Source organism: Drosophila albomicans, chromosome 3, assembly GCF_009650485.2.
Source record: "Drosophila albomicans strain 15112-1751.03 chromosome 3, ASM965048v2, whole genome shotgun sequence".
Lineage (NCBI taxonomy): Eukaryota > Metazoa > Arthropoda > Insecta > Diptera > Drosophilidae > Drosophila > Drosophila albomicans.
In genome coordinates this window covers 39,775,032-39,788,140 of record NC_047629.2, presented here as the reverse complement: position 1 = coordinate 39,788,140, position 13,109 = coordinate 39,775,032, and the positions used below count along the sequence as shown (strand labels likewise).

General features: G+C 34.7%; 2 non-coding genes across 2 annotated transcripts; both read right to left on the bottom strand.

Moving 5' to 3' along the window:
* Positions 1-4,262: 4,262 nt before the first annotated feature.
* On the bottom strand, positions 4,263-4,344 carry Trnas-aga (transfer RNA serine (anticodon AGA)). The gene has a single exon. It is a non-coding gene; the product is annotated as a tRNA-Ser (tRNA).
* A 403-nt stretch (positions 4,345-4,747) lies between these two features.
* Trnas-aga (transfer RNA serine (anticodon AGA)) lies at positions 4,748-4,829 on the bottom strand. Its single transcript has one exon. It is a non-coding gene; the product is annotated as a tRNA-Ser (tRNA).
* Between the last annotated feature and the right edge of the window lie 8,280 nt (positions 4,830-13,109).

Here is a 13,109-nt window from a genome sequence, read left to right as displayed (position 1 = left end):
CTTCTAGTCGTTAATTTAGTTGATTAAACTAGCTTTCTAATAACCACTTTATGAGGCCGCAATCTCTTTACTACCTTTAGCCCGTCTATATCAATAAACTTACCTACAAACTAGGCAGTCAATGTTTTATATTCGACTCTTGCATTCAAATGCCAGTTCGTAGCTTCATTTGACAGGACAAAATGAAAGCGTAACATTAACATGGCAATACAAAATGAAGTTATTTTGCCCATGTAGTAACAGACGAATGCATTTTTCATAAGGCAGACAGCGATAGATTGCAAAACACACACACACACAAACACACGGCAGAAGAGAGAGCAAAGAGTTGAGTTAAGCGAACTGAGATGGGGCATTTATTGTCCTGGCTAACCTGGAGGACATCGACAAGGGGCAACAGCCGGCAACAGACACACTGACAATGACCAAAAGCGAACAATGTCAACTGAAATTGCGATTGCGTTAAAACTCTATAAATACCAAAGTAACATGCAGCAGCAACAACAACAACATGGACAACAAGGACAGCAAGGACATGCTGATATTCCAACAACACAATCTAATCCGGTTATTGCATTTTAAATGTGCTGCAAGCTCTCATTTTGTTGGCCCCTCGGCGACGTCAGACAAACGCGTCGAACGCCACTGGATATGAAATGATTTTTAGCCGACCGCAATTATGACACAATGACACTAGGTGAAAGTGAAAAATGCTTAGTGAAAAGCTATGAGCAAGCAAATAAATGCAATCAAGGTTAAATTAATATTGGGTTTATGATAAAAACAGCAATTTTATTTATTTTATTTTAAATGCAATAATTTCAACGTTTGTATTATAACTTTAACTATATTTTTAATAAATTTATATGAAATAATAAACAAATAACACGAACAGAAATTAAAGAACAAAGCTATAGTCGAGTGTGCTCGACTGTGAGATACCCGTTACTGAATTTGAGTAATACCATATTCTAAACATACCTATGTATATTAAATTAATATACTGAAAGTATATTAAACATGCTGGAGGTTATATTTGGTATATCTAAATATACAATTGACTACAAAATACTTAAAACCCTGAATGACATATTTGATATTTCGATACAGTTTTATATTCAATATATACCATAGAGTGCAAAATATACCATATTGTCAGCCATAGCTCATTAATTAACCATTAGTAATCTTATAATATTAGTAGCTTACAAATAAATATAATTAAAAGCTCATAAAATTGTCATGAGTAGTTTAAAGTGAAATTAATTAAACGTTTTAAGAATTTTCACACATTAAAAATAATATTTCTTAAGAAAAATCCTCATTCTTCCCTTCACAATGTAAGCTAATATCATTGAGGCTTAATTAAACAACATTTTGAAGCCCATTTTATAAGTGATTTTAAAGCGCAAATAAAAAGAACAACGAAAACATTGCACACATGCTCAGCCTCGCCTGAGGCGAAGAGTTTAGTTCTAATGCTAATACTAATGTGCTTATCTGCAGCCTGTAAATGGCAACAGGCAGGAGGCAAGTGCCACAAGGCAACAGCCACGAACAGCAGGACACAAGAGGCAACAGTTTTGAGAGAGAGGCAAACAACCTAACCGCAAGCCAACTCTTTTCAAAATTTAATGCAATTTCACAGCATATTAAACAGCTGGAGTCTGTGCCGCAATGTGAATATTGCTGGTGTTTGCGTGTGTGTGGCAAGGTGGCAAGTGCAACAGTTGTTGGTGTGTGTTGCCACCGCAAATCGCAAACAAATTTCTAGCAAACTTTTGCCGGATGAAGATACCAAAGAGCAGATGGAGCAGCAGCAGCTGCTTCACTCATAAGTGAGTGAGTGAATGAGTGTGAATAGTGCGATAGTAAGTGAGTGGTGCACTCGTTACCTGTGTGAATACTCATGAACTGGCAGAATGGCTAATCAATTGCGCGCACTTTGAGCACAAATCAAATTACAAACTTGCCACCTTCGACTTCTCTCTCTTTCTTTTGAACGTTTGCACAAAACTTTTGCTCTAACTTCAACTTTTGCTCAATTTGATTTTTCAACAAAAGACGCAAAGAAGCAAAATGGATAAAATGGATGAAAACAAGAAAAAAAGAGAAAACCTGGAAGTGAGAAGAACTTTTGACTTTTTACCTGCGTTTTGCCATTCTGTTCTTTGGCCTGTCGTTAAACAAACTTATCCAATAAAAGTTTGTCAACATTGATTTAAAGCTGAGACGAACGCATATATCAAACACACAAAATCAGACCAGATGTCTGTTTGTTTTTATCATACATATATAGCAAAATATGCTAAGAAGATGCTGCATTAAGTTGTCACAATGCTAGTCGGCATATATTTTGAATGTGATTTACGAGACGATTTATTGGATTATCCTTGAATATTGTTTTCAACATTTATTCTCGAATGTAAGCTAAAAAGTTTGAAAGTGTACAAAGAGCTTCTTAAGATATACTATAATTATTGTGAAGAGAGTTTCCAACGCATATCTTATCAATTTTTAATTATTTTATTCCTTTAGCTTTAATATGATTAACAATTTCATTAGCTGAAACAAATCGAACTCCATTTCCGACGCCATAGTTGACCTTTACATTTTCTATGCAATATTATTCTCATTTAGTTAAATATTAGCTGAATATCATACTAATAAAATTTATATTTTAATTTTGTTATTTTGTGCAATTAGTTTCTCAATTACATTTTATTTCAGTAGCTAAAACAAATAGCAATTCAAAATAATAAAATGTATATTTACCAACAATGCTTTTAGGTAAGTTTTAAGTGTGCTTATTTAATAATTAAAATATTACGTATACCACCCGGATTTCAGCACTCCACAAGCACACTCGCTTAGCTAAATTCACCGCATATTATACACTTAAGCCCGGCTTTCGTATCATCCTGCATAACAAAAAGTGTTAAGCATGGCGCATAAGTAGAAACACAGACCAGGAAAGAGAAGCGAGAAGATAGCTGGCAGCCAATGGACAAAAAGTTTCCATTGCACTAAAAACACCGTTGTTGGAAATGCATTCGGTGAGAGGGACAGTTGAAAGTGAGCCAGAAAGAGAGAAGGAGCTTAAGCTGTTGCTGCAGTAAGCAGGCAGCTTCTTGGTCCACATCTACTTAATACTTTAATAGTTGCAAAAGTTTGCCCAGCGTTCGCTTAAGTAGCTGTTACTTTAGCTTGTTTCAACTGTTTGTTTCTTCTCTCTTTGTTTGTATTTTGGTATCTGTGTTGCGTGAAGAAGAAGAACTCTGTCTTTAGGTAGTGCTTAAAATAACTGTAAAACTGCCAACATAAATCTAGCCACAACATCTTTTATGTTCGCACTAGCAAGAAGTTAATGTTAATGCCATTTACTCAACTCCAATGCCGTGAGCACGTGATCTTTAGCTACTCGAAACCGATGGCTGCTGTCAGCTTTAAGTTAAGATTAAAAAGTTGAGGAAAGACACAGCAAATAGCAAATTGACGCGCGTATCTTTTGCATATTGAATTGAATAAGTCAAATTGTGTTTGGCATATTAAACGAGAATCATTCGGAAAATCGAAAGCAAATCTCCACTCAAACTTTTCCCGCTTTCCACACAGACGAAAAGTGATTTTTCTTGTCGGACTTTCGGCTTAACGACGCAGCAAATTCCCTCAGATTGCGACGTCTGCAGTTTTCATAATAAGTTCGAACGGAGGGCGGAAAGTCAGTTCGATTGATCGGATACTTGTGTAAAGCAGAGGCCATTGTTATTATTCAATGTTTGTGCGCAAGTTAAAGGGCAAGAGAATCGTTTAAAATCAATGCGAATTTAACTACCAATTGATTGCTAAACTTGCTCTAAGGCTTACTTTACAAATTGAATAACAATTACACTTTTATTAAATTTACAATTGTTTGCCCAAGCTTTGTTTTTCTTTTTGCCATTTAATACTGTTGACATTCAATTATTATTGCAAAGAACTCATATAACAAATATTTTAAATAAATATTTTAACCCCTTTCGTAAAATGAGCTGCAGTAATTCAGGCTTATGCATTCATTGTTGGCAACAACGCAAACCACAATATTTTGTCAAATGCCAAATGCTCTCTACTCCACGAGAGTTTCAATTACAATGGTGAAAATATGAGCGTGAATTATTATGCGAGCCACTTTAAAAGTATTTCACATTGTTCTCCAACTATTGTATATGTATATTTAACATTTATTTTATATAGTTTATAAACAAAATAGTTAATCCTATCGCAGTCGGTAGGATTCGAACCTACGCTCCCAGAGGGAATCTGATTTCTAGTCAGACGCCTTAACCGCTCGGCCACGACTGCTATATAAATAAATCAAAAATAATGCAAATTAATAATAAGAAGCGACAAAAATAATTCGTAACCTATCATAGATATTCATTTAAATATAAGATAATTTAATATGATTTTTAGATTTGTAAAATAATAATTAAATCTGATTTCTAGTCAGACGACCTCTCCTAGAACCACTTGCCTTCTATTGTAGACATCAGCTGAAAAATAAAATAGTTTGTGATATAAGCAAAATAAAAATAAAACTTTTCGTAGTTAGTTGACGTTGAATTTCATTTCAAGTTTAACTCCTTGACCTGAATAACAATAAAACACATTTACAATTCATTAACTGTCATAGATATTCCTTAGAAATTAAAAGTATTTTTTATATTATTTTTCAATACTAGCAACAAAAAACTTTTAGTCCTTTCGCAGTCGGTAGGATTCGAACCTACGCTCCCAGAGGGAATCTGATTTCTAGTCAGACGCCTTAACCGCTCGGCCACGACTGCCATGCAGACATCGCGGAAACAGTCTGTATAAATAATAAAAGACAACAACAATTTTCTCGTAGCAGGTGTTTATTTATAGATGATCGAACAGCTTGTTTATGCGCTGAGTGTATAAATAATGTATGAGATATATTTAATCAGTCTGGAAATGAGATAGTAAATTTTACTTATAGCCATATCTCTGCTACCTCTTTGATTAAGCTATAATTAGCTACACAGTTTATTTATTGTAGAATTGTGCAGCTGATAAATATAACTATTAACTTGAAGTATATATTCACCCATATTTTAGAGCAGAAAACTATCTACAATATATTTTTAATTTTAAAATCTAGCTATACTTTTAAAGAACAAAACTATCTACACATTTATTTTGAGTCATACATAATGCTTTACATTAACTTCTTTAATAACTTCCCACTTTATTTATTGAACAATTGTATAACTGATAAATATATCTATTAATTTGAAGTTTACATTCTACTATACTTTAAAATACAATACTATTAACACATTTATTTTGAATTATACATTAGGCTATACTTTTACCTCTTTAATAAAGCTATAATTTACTTGGCAGTTTATTTATAGTTAAATTATCTAGCTGATTAAAATAACTCTTGATTTAAAGAATAGCTTTTGTTGTACTTTTATAGCACATAACTATCTACAAAATATATTTTGAAATATACATTTAGCTAAACTCTTAAATCGCAATACTATCTACACATTTATTTTTAAGTATTTGTCTATACTTTGACCTCTTTAATAAAGCTTTAATTAACTTTATTTATCAAATTCTATCTACACATTTATTTTAGATTTACATTTATCTATACTTTTAGAGCATAAAACTATCAACACATTTATTATGAATTATCTAATTTAATGATACGTTTATAACACAAAACTATCTAGACATTTTATGAGTTATACATTAAGCCTACTTTTGGAGCGCACCTCGCTGTCAGCTCGTTATGTGCATAACTATAAATTTTATTAATTTGCAGCATAGGCACACACAATTTCAGAAGTGTCCATCGAATTTGCCGCTGCTAATGAGCCAAACGCAATGCAAATTGATAGCACTTTTTGTGGCTGCTGCCCCCGCCAAACCCCTTTTCGTACTCCCGCCCCCACACAGCTGACAGTTGAAATGGGGCGGGGATGGTTTGGTTGGCTTAAGGGATTAGCATCATTATGCGCAGTTTATTTGTTTACATGCCTGCTATATACATTTGTATGTACATACTTAAATGCGCTTGTATATAATTTGTGGTGTAAAATGTAATTTCATGTAATTGTTTTTAATTTTCATGCATTTATTATTCAACACTCGCGCTGCGTTTAGCGTCGCGGCTCTTGAGTGTCATGAAAAGCTCATTTACTTTGTGCGCCTCTCCACTCACACACACATACATATAAATTAACAAACGGCCACCCGCTGAGTTTTTCCACCTTTAGGTTATGAGCGTCGAGTGGCCGAGCGTCGAGTGTTGTCTACTTCAAAGCTAACGCGGCGTATGCGCAATGCGCTAATGAGGCGACTTTTTCGGCTGGGCCCCAATGGCAGCTCCCTTCTGTAATTATGCAAATTTTTAATGAGTGTGAAAATTGTATTTGAGAGAGCAGCAAAAGCAACACGTGCTGCCCACGGCTACCAAGAGTAAATGTGAGTGTTTTTTTTTTTTTTTTTTTTTTTTGTGTGTGCCACTGACTGAGCCATCATTGACTGCGGCTAATTCCATTTAGCAGCTTTGGCTGTCACTTCCATCACAGAGTAAACTGAATTTGCTGCTCCATCGCCATCTCTCGCAGCTCCTTTTCCCAAAGCCGGCTCATGTGCCTGAAAGAGAGCCAGTTAACTGACTGCTGACTACTGACTGTTGCTTGTTACGGTATTTGCTCTTTAGATTTATACGGATTTTGTCAAACAAAACATGAATCTGCACTTTTATGTATGCGAGCTGCTGAAAGCCGATTTCCATGAAAGCAAATGCGCGCATTCGCTTTCTGCTCTCATTGCCTATTACAGTGGCTAAAGGCTTTGCGGGGTAAGCACTTACAACAGACAGTGGCCCACATATGTTAACGTTCTTCTATTGTAGCTGCCATAGAACAGGTTGCATGCACAGTCGAGGCATTAGTTGCGTGTCTAGAATAAAACAATTAAACATCAGTTGCGTTTTTTTTATGCTAAGAGATTACTTTCAACACGTGATGATGTAAAACGAGTATTCAAAACAAATAAATGCAGATGTCACTCTAATTGTTATACAATCTATTCTAAAGATTAATGTAACCAATAAAAAATGAGTATTATTCTATAATTAACTTAACAATTGAGCTTCAGTTAAGAAATATATTTCTTATACTACTTCTTTTTGTGGTTTGTATTCTACAATGAATTAAACAATACTACAAATTTCTTATTGAGTAAAATTCAAACAATACATTGCACCAAGCTTCAATTAAAATCTTCAAATTTCAATTTATTTTATTCAATTTATTCTTTTAATTTGAATGTTAAATCCGCCCCTTTCAATTATCTTTACACTCACACAGTTTTTTTATTATTCATAATTTGTACCTTTTTAACGAAGTAATAAATGTTTACAAAACCATTAAATACAAATGTATGAATAGTGATTTTCAATATAGTTATCACTTTACATTAAGTTCAGATTCAGTTAACAAATAAGTTGTTCATAGTTACCTTATCACTATTTTTTATGCTCCGTTCAAACTTGTATACAATTTATTCTAATTTTAAATATTTTTCAATTATTTAAATGTGGCACTAAATGTTTGAAAAATCATTAAATTAAATGTAAATAATTAAAGTGTTTTTCAATATATTTATTACTGCTTCGTAGTTTGCGTTAATTTTAGCTTCAGTTACTGAATCTATCATATTTCGCCTTCTCTCTGTAAAATCACATAAAGAAATGCATAAACTCAATAACGATTTTCTTTAAATGAAATCGATATAAATATATATCAATTGAAGCAGACAATGCTGAACTTTTACTTAAATTGAATTACGAATAATTGCAAATTAATTTTTCACTTTTGCCGTTTTGCTGCGCTGTTTAAATCGTGCCAATAATTATCATGGCATCGTAGCTTAGTTTATTAACCACACTGCCAATAAATACTTATGAATAGTGCAAAAGCTTTTTTGTTAATTTGCATAAAAATCAATTGGATTTTGTTACGTTTTTCGGCTAACGAATAATTGACTGCGCTATGCATGAGTATGTGTGTTTGTGTGTGTGTGTATTGCAACTGTCTTTTTCAATTAATACAAATGCCACACACACACTAACAAACACACACTCAGGCAGTCACACACACTCTGGCGTGAATTTATATGCAGTTACAGCGTTTCACTTCGCTTTAAATGCAAATGCAGATTTTTAAGCCTTGCGGCAGCTTTTCGCAAACAGATTGTAAACAAATAAATGCCGCCAGCAGATACAACAAGTAGGAATGCTACATTCGAGTGAGCTCGACTGTGAGATACCCGCTACCCCTTTTGAGTGTAAAGCGAGTGTAATTGCGGTATTAATTTTAGAACATACAAAATTAATAGACCGCAAAAATACTAAGAATACAATATATTAAGGGATATATCAAAGGGATCAAAGTAATTAAAACTCGTAGTAAGTATGCGTATTTCCCCATACAAAAGTACTTCTGAAATAACTTCTGCGATTTTATCTAATCTAAACCAAATTTTCAAGAATCTTAGGAAGTATAGTTATTATTGTATTAATCGCGAATACAGCTTAAAATTTACGTTTGTTATTTAATTTTTATCAATTTGCGGAGGCGGAAGCGGGCGTGGCAAAAATTTGAAACAAACTTGATTTGCGTGCCAAAATTACAAGTGTTGTCTAAAAAAAAGTTATAGGTTTGTCTTTTGGAGACTCTGAGATCTAGGTGTTCATATAGACGGACAGACAGACCGCCGGACATGTCTATATCGACTCGACTGTTGGCGCTGATCAAGAATATATATACTTTATGGGGTCGGATATGCCTTCTTCTGCCTGTTAAAGACATTTTATGAAAGCACAAAGCTATAATACCCTTCTACGCTATGGGTGTGTGGGTATATACACACACAGATACACTCACACATTCACACACACGGACAGTGATAGCTGTACCCTTTGCCAGTAGCCCATTGAGTGGTCAACACTGTGGCAATTTACAGAGTTGGCAGCCAAATGTCGCTGGGGGCCGCATTGCAAGGCAGCATCGAATTGTAAATCGCATGGCGTTTGCCTTTCCATATTTTATTATGCCATACATCAGAAATGTATATATGTATGCTCATATATGTACATTTATATATATAACGGTAACGCATGCATATGCATAGTGAAGTCTCCGGCAACGTTTTTCACACTTAAGTGGTTAAATTGGCTGTGATAAATTGTCGCACAGTCGAAAGTTGTTGCCACAGTTTGCGCCGCGGGGCACCTTCAAGTCGCAAGAGTCGCCCACATGGGTTAAGGATATGAGTGAGTGTTCTGAGTGCTCTGAGTGCTGCTTATTCATATAGTGTCTCGAGTATTTGAGTCTGCCTGCTGCTGACAGTAATCATAACGCACGCATCGCATCGTCATCAGCTTGTATTATTAGTGCTCTGCCTGACAGATGACATCTGGGAATTAATATGGGCCAAAAAAGTAGAACTGGAGACAAAAGTCAATGTCATAATGGTATATGGGCGTGGCTCAGATGTGTCTGCCTGTGACTGATGGCAACCTTTTAGCCGCACAACCAAATTAAATGTCTAGCCAAGCGTCGACTTACAGTTTGTCTTGATTAGCTGACAGCAGCCATCCTCCGAGCTAGCTACGAATATTTATTATTAATCTGAACTTGCCTCAATTAGTGACTAGTCAACTTGACAACAGTCGCAGCCAAAGTCACACAGCCAACATCAGAGCAGTGTGAACACAGCCACAACACAACACACAGCACGAAGTTAGCAAATTTTCGCGCTTATCGCACCATTGATATCAGACAGTGTTGATGTGCATATCATCTTTATGGGCATTTCATGCAAAATGCTTCCTGTCCCCAACGGCAACAACACCGCAATTGCTGCCTGTCTGCCTGACGTATATGACACTCAGTTGACGGCTGCAGCGACTGCTGTGTACGCTACGATGAAATAATATTTGAAAGCGATTAAATGTATGGAAGATGAGAACTTTATACAAATTATTTCATTTAATATATCAAATTAAATTAATTAAGAATGTAAATTAGTTAGTTGGTTATAGTATCAAATTAGTTTAGTTTAAAAACTATTTAAATTGCACTAATACATAAATAAATATTATAATTGTTATTTACTCTTTATTAAGTTATAGTAAGCTCTCAACTTCCTCAATTTTCTTGCCTAAGTAAAGTGAGCGCTATGAGGATGAGAAATTTCTTAGTTACTCATCTAATTTTTATACCATATCCTTAATACAAATCTATTAAGTTCGAGTCGCCGTAAAACAATATAAATTAATAGTAATTGATGACAGGCATAATGTAATTTCAATAATAGATAAAATTCAATTTTAAATATACTTCAAAACTTCGAATAAACCGCTAAAGATAATTGTAAACTTCTAGTGTCGGTGACAGCTTATACAATTACATAATAATAATAAGAACTACAATTATTAAAAGCGAAAAATGTTTAAGTATAGTGATAAATTAGTTGTTATTTATTAATAATTAACAGAAAAAATTAATTTCGATCTTTTAATTTATCATCTATATAAACCAACAAATCTAATAAGAATTTTAAATTAAGAATTGTTAAGAATATACTTAGAGTCAACAAGGTACCTTAAGGTACTTAAGGTACCATTAAAGCACTTATAATAGCAATATATCACAAATTGTTCTGAATAACAAGTAAATATTTACATTAAGTTAAATACATTAAGCTATTATAGTAAACTTTTGTCACAAAATTGTGTTCAAAATATATTTTTGAATTTAAGCGTGTATTTCAAAGAACACAGCTGTATATGTGCTTTAAGAGCTTTCTTATAAACAAGTTAATTACTTAAGCTGACAAATTAATGTCATCTTGATTAAGAACTCAACTAGCAAAAGTGCAGCGCATTACAAAGTGCGTTGTCAGCCAAACCATTTGTTAGGTGAATTCCAATGTCTCTTTTGTGTTGTGTGCGAGTTGTTGTCGCTTGTGTTGTGTGTCTTTTGCTGTCTCTAACTTGCCGGCTGACCGACTGCATTTGCAATTTATAAGCATAGAGGAGTGTGTAACACGTATGCGAGTGTGTGTTTGTGTGTGTGTGTGTCTGTGACTTTTTTGTACACTTGTTGTTTGTTGTTATTCGTTTTTTTTAAAGCTCTCTGCTGTTGTTGTTGTTGTTGTTGTTGGTGATGTGTGTGTGATATGGTTGCTGACAAAAAGGAAACAATGGAAATGTAAATTGTTTTTATGTCTTTGTTTTTAATTTTTGCATTCGGCAGGCCTGTGAAAAGGATTTGTGTTCTGCCGTTGCCCGTTGCCGTTGCCGTTGCCATTGCCGTTTGTCGCTTTCCGTTTGCCGCTGGTTTTTCTGCATTTTCCAAGAAGAACAATAAGAATGGTCAGACTTTTGGCTTTGTGCTGTTCGCTTAGTTTTCATTGTCGCCATTGCAGTTGCAGTTTTTTGTTAATTTGCATACGATGGCGACTTTCAAGAGACGTTGCACCCAGCAAACACTCGTTGAACACCCCATAACAACCTGTATGGATGCCACATCCAATATCATTTCAGCTTGCTCCTGACATTGACGTATGAATTTCAATGCAACCGAAGGGACAGTTATGAAAGGGTTCAACAAACCCGATGGACGCCATAAAAAAAGGACCTTCATTAGCTGCCATTAGAATGTGAAATGTGATGCACATTTCACACGATATTAAATTGGTCGAGTATCTCGATTTTGGTTTAAATTGTTGCCAAGCTCTTGAGCTCGTGTGGAGTGCGTGTTTGTGTCATTAAAGTTTCATCATTGGCCGCAAAATGAAAATAACAGTAGAGCTAAGAGCAATGGTAAAAACCTCTCAAATCCCAAAGCCCCCGCGGGCAAAACCTGGCCACAACCGAGAGGCGAGAGTCGAGAATCCAGTGTCCTCAGAAACATTCCCAAAACGGAGGAGGGGAAGCAGGATATTGTCATTACATGCTTTAAGGATATTTCTGTGGCGTAACCAAGGCAAATGTACTTTTGACAGTTGGACTCTTCAAAAGGGTTAACCAAAAATCCCACACACACACACAAGCCGAGAGAAAACTTTGCAAAAGATTCAAACAGATTGTTGTCCTGAATCGCAACAGCTGCTCTTTGGGAGGAGGTGGGAAAGCCCTAAAAGCCATTCAAATTGCTTGGATTTGCTTCGTAATAGTTGCAAAATGATTTTGCAGCAAACAAGCAAACGCAACTAAATGTTAGTTAAGTGTTTAAATATTTATCAACGTGGCCAAGCCAATAACTGAATGTATCCGTATCTATTGCCCTGTATTTGTATTTGTATCTGTATCTCCCGCTGGGACGCAACTCCCACTGCCGCGTGTATTGGCAACTAGCGTCTTAGCCAATCAAGTCAGCTGCCAACGCGCATTGTATACAGAGAAAGTGGATATAAATTCAGGGCAACATGCCACAGCTTTTACCAGCTTCCCTTGGCATACTGCAAAATAAACAACACTTGTTTATGATATTAATTCAGAGTTGCATTTATTTTGCTTAAACAAATAACAAGATTTATGCGAGTTTGTTTGCTCATTTATTTAATTGTTTATTTATTTCATTTAATGCACTATTTTTCATCCTCAGTTTAATACTTGACTAAGTTACTTAGGCTAATTGAAATGTTGCCAACGAGCAGCTAAAATGTTGCTGGCAACATGTTGCTAACAACTTTTTGTGGAATGCATCTGAATTCAAATGCTAAACGAATTGTTTGACTATTACTATTTGTAGATTAGAATTCACTAAATATAAATACTTGCGACAGCATTCAAAATGTTCACTAATTATTTCTCTTGATGGTGTGTTTAGAGTTGATTCATTTATTAGTAACTTTACTGTATCATAGATAGATTGATTAAATCATTTCTTATTTAGAAAATTCTTTTGTATAAAAGTTATTAATAAAATAAATGATTTATTTACAAGCAAGCATTTGGTATCTGATCTATGTAAGTATAACCAGTTTCTTCACACTTCAAATCAAACAATATT